This window comes from Anabrus simplex, chromosome 11, assembly GCF_040414725.1.
Source record: "Anabrus simplex isolate iqAnaSimp1 chromosome 11, ASM4041472v1, whole genome shotgun sequence".
Taxonomy (NCBI): Eukaryota; Metazoa; Arthropoda; class Insecta; order Orthoptera; family Tettigoniidae; genus Anabrus; species Anabrus simplex.
This window is the reverse complement of record NC_090275.1, coordinates 98,766,576-98,783,104: the sequence shown is the minus strand read 5'-3', so window position 1 is coordinate 98,783,104 and position 16,529 is coordinate 98,766,576.

The window sequence follows — 16,529 nt, the reverse complement described above, 5'->3', positions numbered from 1 at the left end:
ATCTTTCGAGCTTATTCCAACATAACGAATACCTTGCTGCCATTCTTCACACCCGTTTACACCAGCAATCATTCTCACCAGGCAGAATGTGTGGCTCAGACGGTTGAGGCGCTGGCCTTAGATTTACTGACACGTACATGAACTATTGCGGATCTAAATTCCGGCACCTCGGCGTCTCCGAAAATCGTAAAATTAGAGTGGGACGTAAATCCAATAACATTATTATCATAATTCTCACTAATTACATGTCTATTACTTCTAACTTATGAATATGATTCCGGAGTCCACCCAATGTTTATTCTCATACATCAAAATATCTGAAAAGTGACCGACGTAGGCTAAATTCAGGGTAAGTAACGTAGCATTACCGCCTACAATATATCGTTAACAACAAGAAATTTGAAGAGAAAAACATAAAACGTTTAGAGAAAAAACCATAGAAGAGTAGCCTATGAAATTGGTAATAATACTTTCGTGTGGCTGTTTCTAGCCGAGTGCAGCCCTTTTACGGCAGACCCTCCGATGAGGATGGGCGGCATCTGCCATATGTAGGTAACTGCGTGTTATTGTGGTGGAGGATAGCGTTATGTGTGGTCTGTGAGTTGCAGGGATGTTGGGGACAGCACAAACGCTCAGCCCCCGGGCCATTGGAATTAACCAATTAAGGTTAAAATCCCCGACCTGGCCGGGAATCGAACCGGGGACCCTCTGAACTGAAGGTCAGTACGCTGACCATTCAGCCAACGAGTCGGACTATGAAATTGGTGAACACATTTAATTAAAACTGTGCGGAAGTAAAATTTTCAACACAGACGCGCATTCTTAAAGGTAAACCTCTAACATAATTGAAATTAGGAAAACAATATCGATAAACTGTTATGTGAATCTGACGCTGAAAACACCTGAAGTTCATTCGCGTGCTGTAATAAACACAGCCCATGACTAGACAGCATCACACGGCTAAGTGTAAGACGATGACTATGTTTCCGACTCTAGTTATAATGTTGTGTGTGTTTATTTTAATTTCTCCGATTTTGGCCATGATGTTGTGTACGTTTGCTCTAGTTTTTCATATTTTTGCCATAATATTTATTTTAGTTTATACGTTTTTCGATTTTGGTCATGATGTTGCCTGTGTTTATTTTATTTTTTTGTCATTTTGGCCATAATATTGTGTTTATTTTATTTTTTCTGATTTTGGCCATACTGTTGTGTATGTTTATTTTGCCTTTTTTCCACTTGTGGCCATAATGTTGTGTGTTCGTTTTATTCTTTCCTATTGTGCCATTTCACCGTTCTATAGTTACTATATTTGGAACAAAAATGGCGCTTCGGCTATTAGCGGGTCAGAATAAAAACAATTAACAGCTGTATGAACTGAAGAGATGATAAATTCAACCGGCAATCACAGAAGGAATTTTTTTTTTTTAGAAGGCAGTGCGAAAGAATGACGAGAGCGGATTATTTAAATCCATTATTGAAAAAAAATCTTCCATTAAAGAAAGGATTCTTAATTGAGCACTACACCAAGAAAGACGGAATCGCGTAAAGAAACCCAGTAATAATTGGAGAGTTTAGTCTACTGTTAGAGATAAGATCAAGTCAACGATAACCCGCCGAACACCAGCTGTATTTGACATATACGTGAGATAAAAGACCAGCTGATAAGAAACGTCAAGTTGGAGCTTCGCTACGTCACGGTTGGGCTCGGAACATTTTATTTGCCCGATACTGCATAACATCAAGAGAACTGAAGTAGACGGAATAGAGTGCAATCCTTAAAGCACATAAAATTCATAACGTTTCGGCGAGCAAGGCAGTTTGAAACAAGACGATATTTAGAGTCTTATAGGCAAATTAAGCGGAACAGAAAACATATATACTGACCACATTAGCATTACTAAGCAGATTACCATGTATAAATCCACTAATGCCTTGTATTATTCTGTCCTTGATGCAATGGAGGCCGTCATGATGTTCTAAGAAGCTGAGGCGAGGACTACTCTGGCTATGGTAACGCTTGACGAGATGGATGATCCAGGAGGATAGTAGTCAGCTGTGATGACGAGATGATTCCTTATTACTTAAGCCGAACCAGGGAGCAAGACCTACCATCCCATGACGATCAACAGCGAGATGGAAGCCAGATCCAATAAGCAAAGATAAGTCCCCATTTAAGTCGTATCGTAAGTAGAAAACCTTATTTTTTGGGTTAATGTATAATATATGTAGTAACATTTTGTGTGCGTAATTAATATACGTGTGTGTGTTCACAAGGAAATAGGTATTCATCCAAAGTTACCGTAAATTCCAAACATAGGCGTTAAAGTACCAGTGAAATGCCGTTCGAAAATCTGTCAATATGAGAGTGGAGAAGTGATTGATATTTTTCATAATTTGTTGTCAGTGAAATATTAGAGTATTATGAGGAACCTAATATTTATATGCATGATGGTTTTGACTAAGAGCAAGCGTAAAGATCGTATTTAGGGAGTATTACAAGGAAATTTGATGGCACAATTTTAAGGTTACAGTGTACTATTTATTTGATACTATGACAGTAATGGTAATGAATATATATATGTGCAGGTGATAGTACATATCTTGTGTTTTGATGGAATGAGTGCTTCAATTATAAATGCTACGCGATAATGGAAGTGTTAAATAATGAATATAGTTAGCATATGAATTGCTAATGTATTTTGATGGTGATAGTTACTGTTATTTAAGGTGTCGGTCATAGTATTTCTTCGAGAAATGGTAGTATGTGTGGGTTGCACATGCTAAGGTGTCGGAGGTGAAACGTACTGTTTCTGATTGCTATTTTATTTCCCTAATATATATATGATACAGTTTAGGATACGATCTTAATGCCATCACTAAAGAATTAATTGAATAAGTAGGATCTTCGAAGAGCCGAGAGATCACTTACGTAAACATTTAGACCTTCACTGACATAACTACGAATGTTTTCATATATTCTCACTTACGGCAAGTCAGCTTACGATTTATTTATTTTCTTTTGGAGCAATATTAGACATCACTGGTAACTTAGACTTTCATATGTGGATTTTAGATGAGGATAGAGTCTTCCTATGTGTCAGTTTTTCCACACATGGTAATTCGTTGGAATATTAATCGTGATATACTTGGAAATGTTATGGTAAGTCATATACGCACTTTAGCTGAAATTTAACCATGAAGTAAAGGAATAATTGAATAATTTAGCAATGTAATCCTTACGATGGAAATAATTTGAAGATGCTTACGACTTAAAGTGGACTTAGTTTTGCTTATATGGAGGCTAGTTGGTGCAAAATATGAAACATTGAACAAATTGAAACTTCGAATAGAGTAGATACCTAAGAATCAGACAGTAATCTTTTCACACGATTTTTCTACTGTGCGTGGACATTGAGATGAACTGTTTTCAACCGAGTGATATACATTTCTGTAATTGTATGCGAATTTAATTCAGGCAATTGAATCTTGATGATTTCGAGAAGCAACTTAGCTTGATATTCAGAGATTCCAGATCTTAATTAATTAATTAATTAATTGAGTGATTAATTATTGGCCATTTTCTTTGCGTTTTCCTCATTTTCCAATTGAACTTTAATTTGAATTGTATATAGTAGGAATATAGTTTATTTAACTTAGAACTTTCGGATGCATCCAAATAATTCATTCATTACAAACATTATAATAATTATAATTATTGCAATTATCCAACTTTTTCAATTATGTTGAGTAATTTTACTTATTATGTAATTTAATTATTTTTCCTTTCATTTGAATTCCTTGGAAACTACTTAGTGATAATACAATTTTTCGATAGGCTAAGATTATGAGTCAGATGAATAAGGCATAAGTTCATTATTTTATTTATTTATCAGAGGTTTTCCCAAACCTATTTCTTCAAGACAACATCAATATATTTATGGAGAAACTGATTGAATAGGAAACCTGCTATACTGTATAAATGATTTTCAAGGTAATCAACGTTTATTCCAATTCAACCATAAATCAATTTATGAATAAAAGTTGAGTAGAGTAATATTGAATTCTTTCAATGTCTACTTAGAATAGGTACTAGGTATAAGCTTGGAATGACTGATTTTCGTTGCGTTCATGATGATGTCATGTACGATGTTCTTGGCAAGCCACGATAATCTGATTTTTGCGATAAATTTTGGTATCAAAAATATACGGTAACCGACTAATAGCGTGTTGAAGACGTTCATCTACGTAGGTTGGTATTTACCGTAGGCCGTCGGTGTTTCTTTCTCACGCGGAACTCACAACCCAAGAATATTCGGCAGATGAAAGTATTATCAAGAGCTAGTCTGGAAACTCATGTAGTCAACCTGGACGCGGGATGGTGCACTATTTTGACCATAATGTTTAGTGTGTTTGTTCTATTTTTTCCGATTTTGGACACAATGTTGTGTGTTTATATTGTGCATATTTATTTTAGTTTTCCCGATATTAGCTATATGTTGTGTGTGTTTGTGTTTTTTCCGATTTTTGCCATAATACTGTGTGTTCATTAAATTATTTCCGATTTTGGCCATAATATTGTGTGTGTTTGCTTTATATTTCCGATTTGTCCATAATGTTGTGTATGATTATTTTATTTTCCGATTTTGACCATAATATTTTGTATTATTATTTTGTACTTCCTGATTTTGGTAATAATATTGTGTATGATTTTCTTTTTCCTATTTTGGCCATAATGCTGTGTGTGTTTATTTTAATTTTTACGATTTTCGTCATAATTTTGTGTGCGGTTGTTTTAGTTTCTCCGATTTTGACCATAATATCGTGTGTATTTGTTTTATTTGTTCTTAACACGAAAGCACTGTAATCGTCTGGCACATTGCCCTGTGCTGCTCTCCACTCATATCGTAGGTTTGACGGGCGCCGAAACAATAGCCTCCTCCTCAAAATGCTCCATAAAGAAATTAGCCACTACGGGCTACGGGCTACGGTTCAAATCCTGGTCAAACCAAGTGATATTTGTGCTGGACAAAGCGGAGGCGGGACAGGTTTTCCTCCGGGTACTCCGTTTTTCCCTGTCATATTCCATTACAGAAACACTCTCCAATATAATTTAATTTCATCTGTCAGTGTCCGACTCGTTGGCTGAATGGTCAGCGTACTGGCCTTCGGTTCAGAGGGTCCCGGGTCCCGGGTTCGATTCCCGGCCGGGTCGGGGATTTTAACCTTCATTGGTTAATTCCAATGGCTCGGGGGCTGGGTGTTTGTGCTGTCCCCAACATCCCTGCAACTCACACACCACACATAACACTATCCTCCACCACAATAAGACGCAGTTACCTACACATGGCAGATGCCGCCCACCCTCATCGGAGGGTCTGTCTTACAAGGGCTGCACTCGGCTAGAAATAGCCACACGAAATTTATTTTATCTGTCAGTCATTAATCATTGCCCCAAAGGAGTGCGACAGGCTTCGGCAGCCGGCACAATTCCTAACCTCGCCGCTAGATGGAGGCTTTATTCATTCCATTCCTGACCCGGTCGGATGTCTGGAAACAGGCTGCGGATTTTCATTTTTTGTATATCACCTCGGTCTACCCATGTCAATTTTACCGTCTACACTTCCTCAAATCTAACTGAACAAGACCTGGGTGTCTTGTGACTTGTCATTCTATTCCTTCTTCTGGTCAAATTTATCCAAATCGATCTCCTCACACCTATTTGATTCAGTTTCTCCACATTCATGATCCTATCTACCCATCTCACATTCAGCATTCTTCTCTAACACCACATTTCAAAAGCTTCTACTCTCTTTCTTTCTGACCTAGTTATCGTCCATATTTCTCTTCCAGAAAAAAGTCTTTAAAAACATCTAATTCCTATATCACTGTTCCAAGTTATCAAATGTCTTTTCATAACAAAGGCCTTCCTTGCTTGTGCTAGTTTGCATTTTATGTGCTCCTTACTTCTGCCATAATTTTTTTTTTTCCACGATTGGTTTTGCGTCGCACAGTCACAGATAGGTATTTTCGCGACGATGAGATAGGAAAGACCCAGGAGTGGAAATGGAGAAGTCATGGCCTTAATTAAGGTAAAGCATGGTGTGAAAATGGAAATCCACAGAAAACCATGTTCAGGGCTGCCGACAATGGGGTTCGAACCCACTATCTCCCGGATGCAACCTCACAACTACGCGTCCCTAACCGCACGGCCAACTCGCCCGGTAATTAATTTATTCTACTACCCAAGTAAAAATATTAATCTACTTCCTTTAAGACTTCATTTCCCAATCCAATATTTGCTACACCACCTACTGCATTCCATTAATGTTTTAGATTTATATATTATAATCTTGTACTCCTTGACCAAGACTGTGTCCATACCTTTCAGCAATTTCTCCAGGTCTTGTGCAGACTCAAATGAAATAATAATGTCATCGGCAAATCTCAGAGTTTTGGATAGTGATTTATTTTCTAAATACCTCTTTGAATTCCTTCATCGTCTGTTCTATGTAAACACTGAACGTGTTATACAATTCAAAAACTGATAACCAGCGAAAGGTTATAAAGTTACAAATAGAATACTACTACTGGCTTTTAGTGCCCCTACTTGACCAAGTTTTCGACTACAAATAATGTATTGTATACCCCTGGTCTGGAGAAAAAGTAACCAGCACGAGTAAGGAACATAATGCCTCCATTTATCCTTTGTAGTTCGTAAGTGACCTTAAATCAAAGAATCATTGAAGACATGTTACGATATGTAAAATAAATACGACAGAATGGACTAACAACAACGCATCTTTGAAGAGGAAAGCGTCCCACTTTAAGAAGCTACACAAATATTACAATTCATCATTGTCTCTTCCAGATGACTTAAACAGACAACCGCAAGAAGTAACACAGAACAACGAGACGGAGGAGAAGGAAAGGGGAAGGTAGAAGCAGAAAGAATTAGGCACTTATTATGTATTATTTATTTTAGCAAAAAACAACAGATCCGAATGCGGCGGCATCTCCTACACAAATTGAGCTTGAGATCGTGCCCCCGGGGGGAATAGATTTACATGCATAATATTGGCGGAGCTCAGGGCTTGCTTTACAATTCTAATCACTCGAGAATCTTGTAGTTAAGTTTCACCTGCTCCTAATGGTGCGAAATATTTTTGATTTCCTTTCTTTTTCTTTCAGAATCGAACACAACAGCTGCACTTTTGCTCGGATGCAAATCAGAAAGGAATTTACGTAGAAGTTGGACAGTAAGATACGTGATATTGTTGTTGTTATTATTATTATTATTATTATTATTATTATTATTATTATTATTATTATTATTATTATTATTATTATTAAGACCGCTTCTGTGGAGTAGTGATTAGTATTATTAGCTCCCACCCTGGGAGACCCGGGTTCGATTGAGGACTCTGCCACGAAATGTGAAAAGTGGTACGAGGGGTGGAACGGATCCCACTCACCCTCGGGAGGTCATCTGAGTAGAAGAGGGTTCGATTCCCACCTCAGCAATCCTCCATACAGTTTCCGTTGTTTGCAACTTTTCTCCAGGCAAATGCCAGGATGGTACCTAACGTAAAACCACGGCCACTTCCTGCCCTCTTCTTTGTCTATCACTTCCGATTCCCCCCCCCCCCCCAACCTGTGTTCAGCATAGCAGGTGAGGCCACCCGGTTGAAGTACTGGTCCTACAATTGTATCCCCCGACCCGACGTCTCACGCTCCAGGACACTGCCCTTGAGGCGGTAGAGTTGAAAGTCGTCGCCGAATGCGAGGGAAAAAAACAACCCTCGAGAGGAAAATGATTTAGAAATGAATAAAAGAAGAAGAAGAAGAAGAATGGCCGCTCATTGTGGCCATGCTCGTTAAGACTTCATGTCTATATAGTCTTACACCGTGGTTAGCCGGTTCGAGTCCAGATCATGGAAACAAATTTCACCATCAGAATGTTGGCCGACAGGGTACGAGGGGGTAGTGGTGTACAAATTCTAATCACTAGTTTGCGTGCCAAAAGCCTGGGTTTAATTCCAAACTATTTAGCAGTGTTCATATGGAGTGATAGCATATGACGCTGTTGATGATGATTGGTCAATCGACTGGGGACGTTAAGCCTTGAGCAGACTCCTTGCATTTCATTCGACAAGCGTAGGCTATGTGCCGAGACAGGGTTTCATCATCATCATCACCATCATCATCACGTCCAACTCGTTGTCTGAATGGTCAGCGTACTGGCCTTCGGTTCAGAGGGTCCCAGATTCGATTCCTGGCCGGGTCGGGGATTTTAACCTTCATTGGTTAATTCAAATGGCTCGGGGGCTGGGGTTTGTGCTGTCCCCAACATCCCCAACATCCCTGCAACTCACACACCACACATAACACTATCCTCCACCACAACAACACGCAGTTACCTACACATGGCAGATGCTGCCCACCCTCATCGGAGGGTCTGCCGTAAAAGGGCTGCGCCCGGCTAGGAATAGCCGCACGAAATTATCATCATCATCATCATCATCACAATCATTATATCACACCTGGTGGATCAGCGCAGCGGCTTTCAACTTAGGAGCGTGGGTGGGTGACCGCGGTTGTCCTAGCTGAGTCTGCCATTTCTTTCACTTAGTTGTGTCACGTTCCCCACCTTCATCTCTCCTATCCGACCTCCCTTGGTCAACTCTTGTTCTTTTCCAACCCCGACGATATTACGTTTCCCAGGGCTAGGGAGTTTTTCATTTTCACGTCCTTCGTGGCCGTCGTCTTTCCTTTGCCGATACCTTCATTTTTCGAAATATCGGAGCCTTTCCACATCTTCCCTCAGATTAATATTAATAGAGAATGGTTGCCAAGTTCTACTTTCTCTTATGACAAGTTGCATATCAAAGTGGTTTCTTTAATCGTTCTGCTCGGCTGTGGAATCAACTCCCACCAGAGATGAAAGAACTACCTCCAGAGAAATTTTGTAAAGAGGTAAAAAGGATGTATGTATAATGAAACCTCCCATATATAATATAATTTTTCTACTGTGTGAATTCTCAGTATGAGTGAGAGGACGGATGAAAGTTTATGTGATCCCGAGTGAGTGAGACGGTACTGTATGTGGGTATGAGTGAGGCGTCCTAGCTAAAGTATGTGTGGGGATTCGAGAGAGAGAGAGAGAGAGAGAGAGAGAGAGAGGGAGAGAGTGTGTGTGTGTGTCGAATTACTTGAATGTTGACCATGTCTTGTGAGTAGTATGTAAATATGCCTGTAAATACAGTAACTGTATATAAGCACACTATGTAGAATGTAATTGTATATTTGAATATTGTAATTTTAAGTGGTGATGGGGGCACTTTCGTGTATGTGGGGCTATGCCCTTTCTCCATTCACCATCCACCAATTGTAGGTACAATTGGTGGAAAATAAATAATAATAATAATAATAATAATAATAATAATAATAATAATAATAATCACCGCCACATCGTTTCACAGTGAGATTCGCAGGTCGCCCATGTGCGCCATATATAGACCGCTCCAAGCAAGCCGAACATAATAATAAAGTTAAGCTTAGTCCGGAGACATTTCAAGGTGCGTTAACCTTATAACGAAACATAATAAAACTACTGTGGGAAGGTAAGAATTGTGTCGGCTGCCGATGCCTGTCACACTCCTCTGGGATTATGATTAATGACTGACAGATGAAATGATATTGGAGAGTGTTACTGGGATGAAAAATGACAGGGAAATCCGGAGTACTCGGAATAAAACCTGCCCCATCTCTGCTTAGTCAAACACAAATCTCACATGCAGTGACCGGGATTTGAACCACGGAACGCAGCGATGAGAAGCCGGTGCACTGCCGCCTGAGCCACAGAGGCTCTTATGGAAGACAATATTGTATATTATTGGACTTTTTTGTTAACAGCGTTTGATCAGACATTCTAAATCCAACCTTTCACACGTCGCCAATATATATAAATAATATAAACAGTACCTCATGTTTGGAGAGCGCTTGACCGTTCATTCTATATTCAACCTAACATACGCATTCATTGCTGACTCTTTACACATAAAATCATTTTCCTAGTAAAACGTGTTTGTGTAGGGTAAAGCCTGGTATATTCGCGATACAGGAAAGTTAGGTATGAACTTGATGGATACGAATAAAACCTAGAAAACAGGTCCAGGCTGTTTAAACCCTTCATACGGCTAATCCTCGAATATACCAGTTCCGTCTGGGGGTTGCAGCCAAAACCCACCCCGATAGAATCTAATGCGTCCAGAATCGAGCCCTACGCATGATCTCTAGCGCGCAGTGGTTTGAACGCAGTCCAAACCCTCCTATGTCACAATGCTCTTCCTACCCTTAAGTCTGGTCACGTCTCCCAGCCACCTGTCTATCAGAACAATTTTCTCCGGGCTGAGTGGCTCAGACGGTTGAGGTGCTGGCCTTTTGACCCCGACTTGTCAGTTCGATCCTGGCTCAGTCCGGTGTATTTGAAGGTTTTCAAATACGTAAGTCTCGTGTCGGTAGATTTACTGGCACGTAAAATAGCTCGTGTCTGACAAAATTCCGACACCTCGGCGTCTCTGAAAACCATCCAAAGTAGTTAGTGAAACTTTAAAATCAATAACATTGTTATTATAGAACAATTTTCGTTGTGTTCATTTTTCTCTGCATGTGTGTAAATGAAAAATAACCTTTCTATCTGTACGAATGTAATGTTTGTGGGATGGATTTTCTCACTGTTACAGTAAACTGTATTTAATTCATTTTCCTTTACACTTTCGCATGAGAATCTTCTGATTGACTGTCATACCTATACGGGGCTGGGAGACGTAACCATTTTTAAGGAAAATAATATATAAGAATAGCATTGTGACAAATGAGATATTGATTCTTCACCGGCGATATGGAAGACAGCACAGCAGAATCCAGAATACAACCCTTAGATTATATTCTGATGTAAACTCCAACCCCAATGAGCTAATTTCCTCATTGGGCAACTACGACCCCGAAGGCCTTAGATGTAAGAAGCTCAGAACCCTGCTCATCTAACCACCCACTCTGCAGGGTGCAGACCACATTCTGCCTAACTAGATTCCGTTCAAAATTTACACCACTTCCACATCTATGCAGCTAAATAGAATAATAACTGTTACAAAATTGCACTCATGGGGTAATAGAAATGGCGTATGGCTTTTAGTGCCGGGATATCCCAGGACGGGTTCGGCTCACCAGGTGCAGGTCTTTCTATTTGACTCCCTTAGGTGACCTGCGCGTCGTGCTGAGGATGAAATGATGATGAAGACAACACATACACCCAGACCCCGTGCCATTGGAATTAACCAATTAAGGTTAAAATCCCCGACCCGGCCGGGAATCGACCCCGGAACCCTCTGAACTGAAGACCAGTACGCTGACCGTTCAGCCAACGAGTCGGACACTCATGGAGTGAAGGGCTATGATTGCTGTGTGGTCTGTTTACTGCCAAAACGCGTGACTCGCAAGGACAGTTAAAATATTAACCCGAAGTTAACAAACCCATGGTTAGGGAATATTTAACCACCTTGATGAACCCGGACCTAGGTAGAACATTTTTTTTTCTTTTTACAAGTTGCTTTAGGTCTTATGGCGCCGATGGGACATAAAAGGGCAGGGAGTGGGAAGGAAGCCTCAATTAAGGTACATCCCCAGCATTTGCCTGCTGTAAAAATAGGAAACACCGGGCGAGTTGGCCGTGCGCGTAGAGGCGCGCGGCTGTGAGCTTGCATCCGGGAGATAGTAGGTTCGAATCCCACTATCGGCAGCCCTGAAAATGGGTTTCCGTGGTTTCCCATTTTCGCACCAGGCAAATGCTGGGGCTGTACCTTAATTAAGGCCACGGCCGCTTCCTTCCAACTCCTAGGTCTTTCCTATCCCATCGTCGCCATAAGACCTATCTGTGTCGGTGCGACGTAAAGCCCCTAGCAAAAAAAAATAGGAAACCACGGAAAACCATCTTCAGGGCTGCCGACAGTAGAGTTCGAACCCACTATCTCCCGAATACTGGTTACTGGCTGCAATTAAGCGACTACAGCTATAAAGCTCGGTCTAGGAAGAACAAATTAGGAACTTTAGCGACTAATTGATATGGACTAATGATGAGAGCGAAGTTTTATATAAAATAATCCCAGTGTCTGAAAATAGCTTTCTACCCTCTACACGGAGTTGGAGAGACAATTGTCTAATGTGCTTTTTCAAAACAAAGAACAACTCTTGGAGGTCGTTTTAACTTGCGATGTGATTATCTGGTGTAGACCAGTACTGGTTTCTGTCGTCGTCTTTGTCCCTCGCACACTATTGATATGTGACGTCACAAGATCCAGTTGACCTTCGCCGGGTACTGTTCTCGAGCTGTCATGGAACATGTGACACATAATGTATGTGACACTGTACCAGTGCTTGATTCCTTTCAGTATCTGGATAATGAACAACAGCAGGAGACAAATTTCGGCTCGAACTGTGGTGATTCAAAATCTGTCAGAACTGTGACAATCAGAGTTATTAGTGCGTGAAGTTCTTGGGAAGGAACCTAGATATTTGAGAAGTTGTGTGACACTGGTAATTTAGAGGGTAGTGATTACAGCCCGTGTGTAGCGGTAGTAGAATATGTCCATGATATAATCGAAATCGACTTTCAACCTCTTAGGTCGTGTTACGTACAGATCATCGGCGCACGGCGCATGGGTCATAACATTGCGGAGATTACAAGCGAATTCGGATTTTCGAGGTCAACAATGTCTTTTTTTATTTTTTTTATTTTTTTGCAATTTGCTTTACGTCGCACCAACACAGATAGGTCTTATGGCGACGATGGGACAGGAACGGCCTGGGAATGGGAAGGAAGCGGCCGTGGCCTTAATTAAGGTACAACCCCAGCATTTGTCTGGTGTGAAAATGGGAAACCACAGAAAACCATCTTCAGGGCTGCCGACAGTGGGATTCGAACCCACTATCTCCCGGATGCGAGCTCACAGCTGCGCGCCCCTAACCACACGGCCAACTCGCCCAGTAAAGTTTTCCTTGGGGGAGGGGTGATAATAATTTAATGATAATACGTGTCAGATTATACGATGCCTCGCCGCATTGTTGCACTTTTGAGGGCTCGCGGAGGAGCAACTCGTTATTAACATGACATTCAGTGTCTTCCCATGACTTGCCCACTCGGTGTGTACGTACCACCAAAGCAATAAATGCCATCACCTGAGCACTCAGCACTACCGTTGCAACTGACGAGGCGTGACGCTTAAAAGACTGCATCGTTGGCCTACCACTAATGTTGCCGGGGTTCGAATCCTAGCCATTCCTTGGTTGGTTTCCTGAATGAAAGGAGAAAATCTGGAATTTTCTGAATCAGAAGGCATCCGAATTAATATGATTCTAAGTGTGTGAGAAAAATTCAGCGAGAGATAGGCTTTGCGGAGGGTAACACCAAGGATTTATAAGGATTGTGCAAAGTTATCATGGCTTTACGTTGGAATTAGAAGCGCGAGAAGGCCTTTACCAGAAGAGCGAAGTAAAGCGCTGATTGATGCGCTAACGAGATACTGGCAAGACGTCAAATCCGGCAAATGAACAAGATCTACTTAACTCTGAAAATGAGATTGGTTATAAACACACAATCCATATAGGCTCAATTCCAATGTAAACAAAAAATCTGAAAGATTTATAAGTTATAGGCCTATTAACTGAGTGGGCACTTAAAGAAAATGACTTACATCTTAAGTAGGGAAATAGCATACATACATACATACATTATCATTATAGACTGTCATGCCTTTCAGCGTTCAGTCTGCAAGCCTCTGAGAATTTACTAAACGTCGCCACAATCCTCGATTTGCAACTAGTGTTCTGGCCTCATTTAGTTCTATACCTCTTATCTTTAAATCGTTAGAAACCGAGTCTAACCATCGTCGTCTTGGTCTCCCTCTACTTCTCTTACCCTCCATAACAGAGTCAATTATTCTCCTAGGTAACCTATCCTCCTCCATTCGCCTCACATGACCCCACCACCGAAGCCGGTTTATGCGTACAGCTTCATCCATCGAGTTCATTCCTAAATTAGCCTTTATCTCCTCATTCCGAGTACCCTCCTGCCATTGTTCCCACCTGTTTGTACCACCAATCATTCTCGCTACTTTCATGTCTGTTACTTCTAACTTATGAATAAGATATCCTGAGTCCACCCAGCTTTCACTCCCGTAAAGCAAAGTTGGTCTGAAAACAGACCGATGTAAAGATAGTTTCGTCTGGGAGCTGACTTCCTTCTTACAGAATACTGCTGATCGCAACTGCGAGCTCACTGCATTAGCTTTACTACACCTTGATTCAATCTCACTTATTATATTACCATCCTGGGAGAAGACACAACCTAAATACTTGAAATTATCCACCTGTTCTAGCTTTGTATCACCAATCTGACATTCAATTCTGTTGAATTCCTTACCTACTGACATCAAATTAGTCTTCGAGAGGCTAATTTTCATACCATACTCATTGCACCTATTTTCAAGTTCCAAGATATTAGACTGCAGGCTTTCGGCACAGTCTGGCATTAAGACCAAGTCGTCAGCATAGGTCAAACTGCTTACTACATTTCCACCTAAATGAATATAATCGTCAAGGGTCACAAATCTGCACATTTATTATTTCAGCAACATTTCTTGGTAATTATTTGTTTAATTCGTAATATTGATCACTAGAAACTTTTTATTATTTTACTTTTGGTGTTGTTCTGCCTATCCGTGTTCCTGAACTGGAAAATTGTTGGATATAAGTTATCCAGTTTGGAATCTAAACCATTCAGCGTTATGTTAAGGGTAGAGCCTTGCACGAATGCGTATATAAATGGATTTATCAACTAATATCCGTGAAGTTATTGTCTTAACGGATGCAAAGTGTATGGCGGTGCGGATAATTTTGATGATAACTTCTAAATCAATTTCATTGATTTTAACTAAGGTAAAGTTTTATTTTTGTTTGTGGTTAGGCGCCTCTTGACGGTGGTATGGGAGAATGGTGATCTATAAAGAGCCTCGAGATCATAAAGCCGTAAATCTGACCTAAGCCTAACTGGCTGCTGACAGCAATTAGATGAAGGAAGGAACAGAGGTAAATTCGTCGGTAGTTGTAGCAAGAGAAAATGCCTCATAAACCTGTGACTGTAGAGGGTTTGGTGCCAGCTGTCAGGCCTATTGCATTATGTTAACAGATCTGTCCGTTTCAATAACTTGGGTGTAATATACTGTAGTTAAATATTTACAATATCGGCGGATAACCATTCGCGGGGGCAGAGCGAATGCAGATAATATTTTGTATATCCGCGTAAGGCTCTAGGTGTGTGGCTTCAGGGACTTTGCATGGACTAGCTTTTCTTTCGAATATTTAGTCAGTTGAAAACTGTTAGGTAACAGAGGATTAATTAAGGGACAGATTTTCCTGATATGAAAATGGGAAACTTCGGAAAACCATTTTCAGGGCTGCATTTGATGAGGTTCACAACCATAATGTAAGCTTACAGATACACAACCCTTACCATGCAGCCAGCTCACTTGGTTAACTGAATGTATATTTGCCATTTAATATGAAAAACTATTGTTTAATAATAATGTTATTTGTTCTACGTCCCACTATCTACTATTTTGATGTTTTGGGAGACGCCGAGGTGCCGGAATTTTGTCTCGCAAGAGTTATTTTACGTGCCAGTAAATCTACCGACACGAGGCTGACATATTTAAGCACCTTCAAATACAACCGGACCAAGTCAGGATCGAACCTGCCATGTTGGGGTCAGAAGGCCAGCGTCTCAACCGTCTGAGCCACTCAGCCCGGCGAACTATTATTTTAATAAAACTCATTTACCGCTGTATTTTTTATAGGATTGTAAATTTACCTTGATTTTAACACGAAGAACTCGAATGTGTTGCTAGCACTGAATCAGTATGTTTGTTTAAAATTTAGTTTTACCTTAAAATGACAGACTGTGGGTAGAAAGGGGCGTAGAGTGTTTTAGATATGGAATATAGGTAGTGAACAGAAATCCTAAATAGGACTGCACTTTATTGTATCTAAAAAAGAGCATACTAGATTGTCCTAATATTCTTAACATTAAGCTTATTTAAAATTATAACTACCGGGAGAGTTGGCCGTGAGCGTAGAGGCGCGCGGCTGTGAGCTTGCATCCGGGAGATAGTAAGTTCGAATCCCACTATCGACAGCCCTGAAAATGGTTTTCCGTGGTTTCCCATTTTCACACCAGGCAAATGCTGGGGCTGTACCTTAATTAAGGCCACGGCCGCTTCCTTCCAACTCCTAGGCCTTTTCTATCCCATCGTCGCCGTAAGACCTATATGTGTCGGTGCGACATAAAGCCCCTAGCAAAAAAAAAAAAAAAAATTATAAATCCGATTTTCACCACTTTCCGTAGGAAACAACGTTTCAATTGACCAATGGTTAACCGAGATATCAAAGGATAATTGTTTTCATTTCCCGAAAGA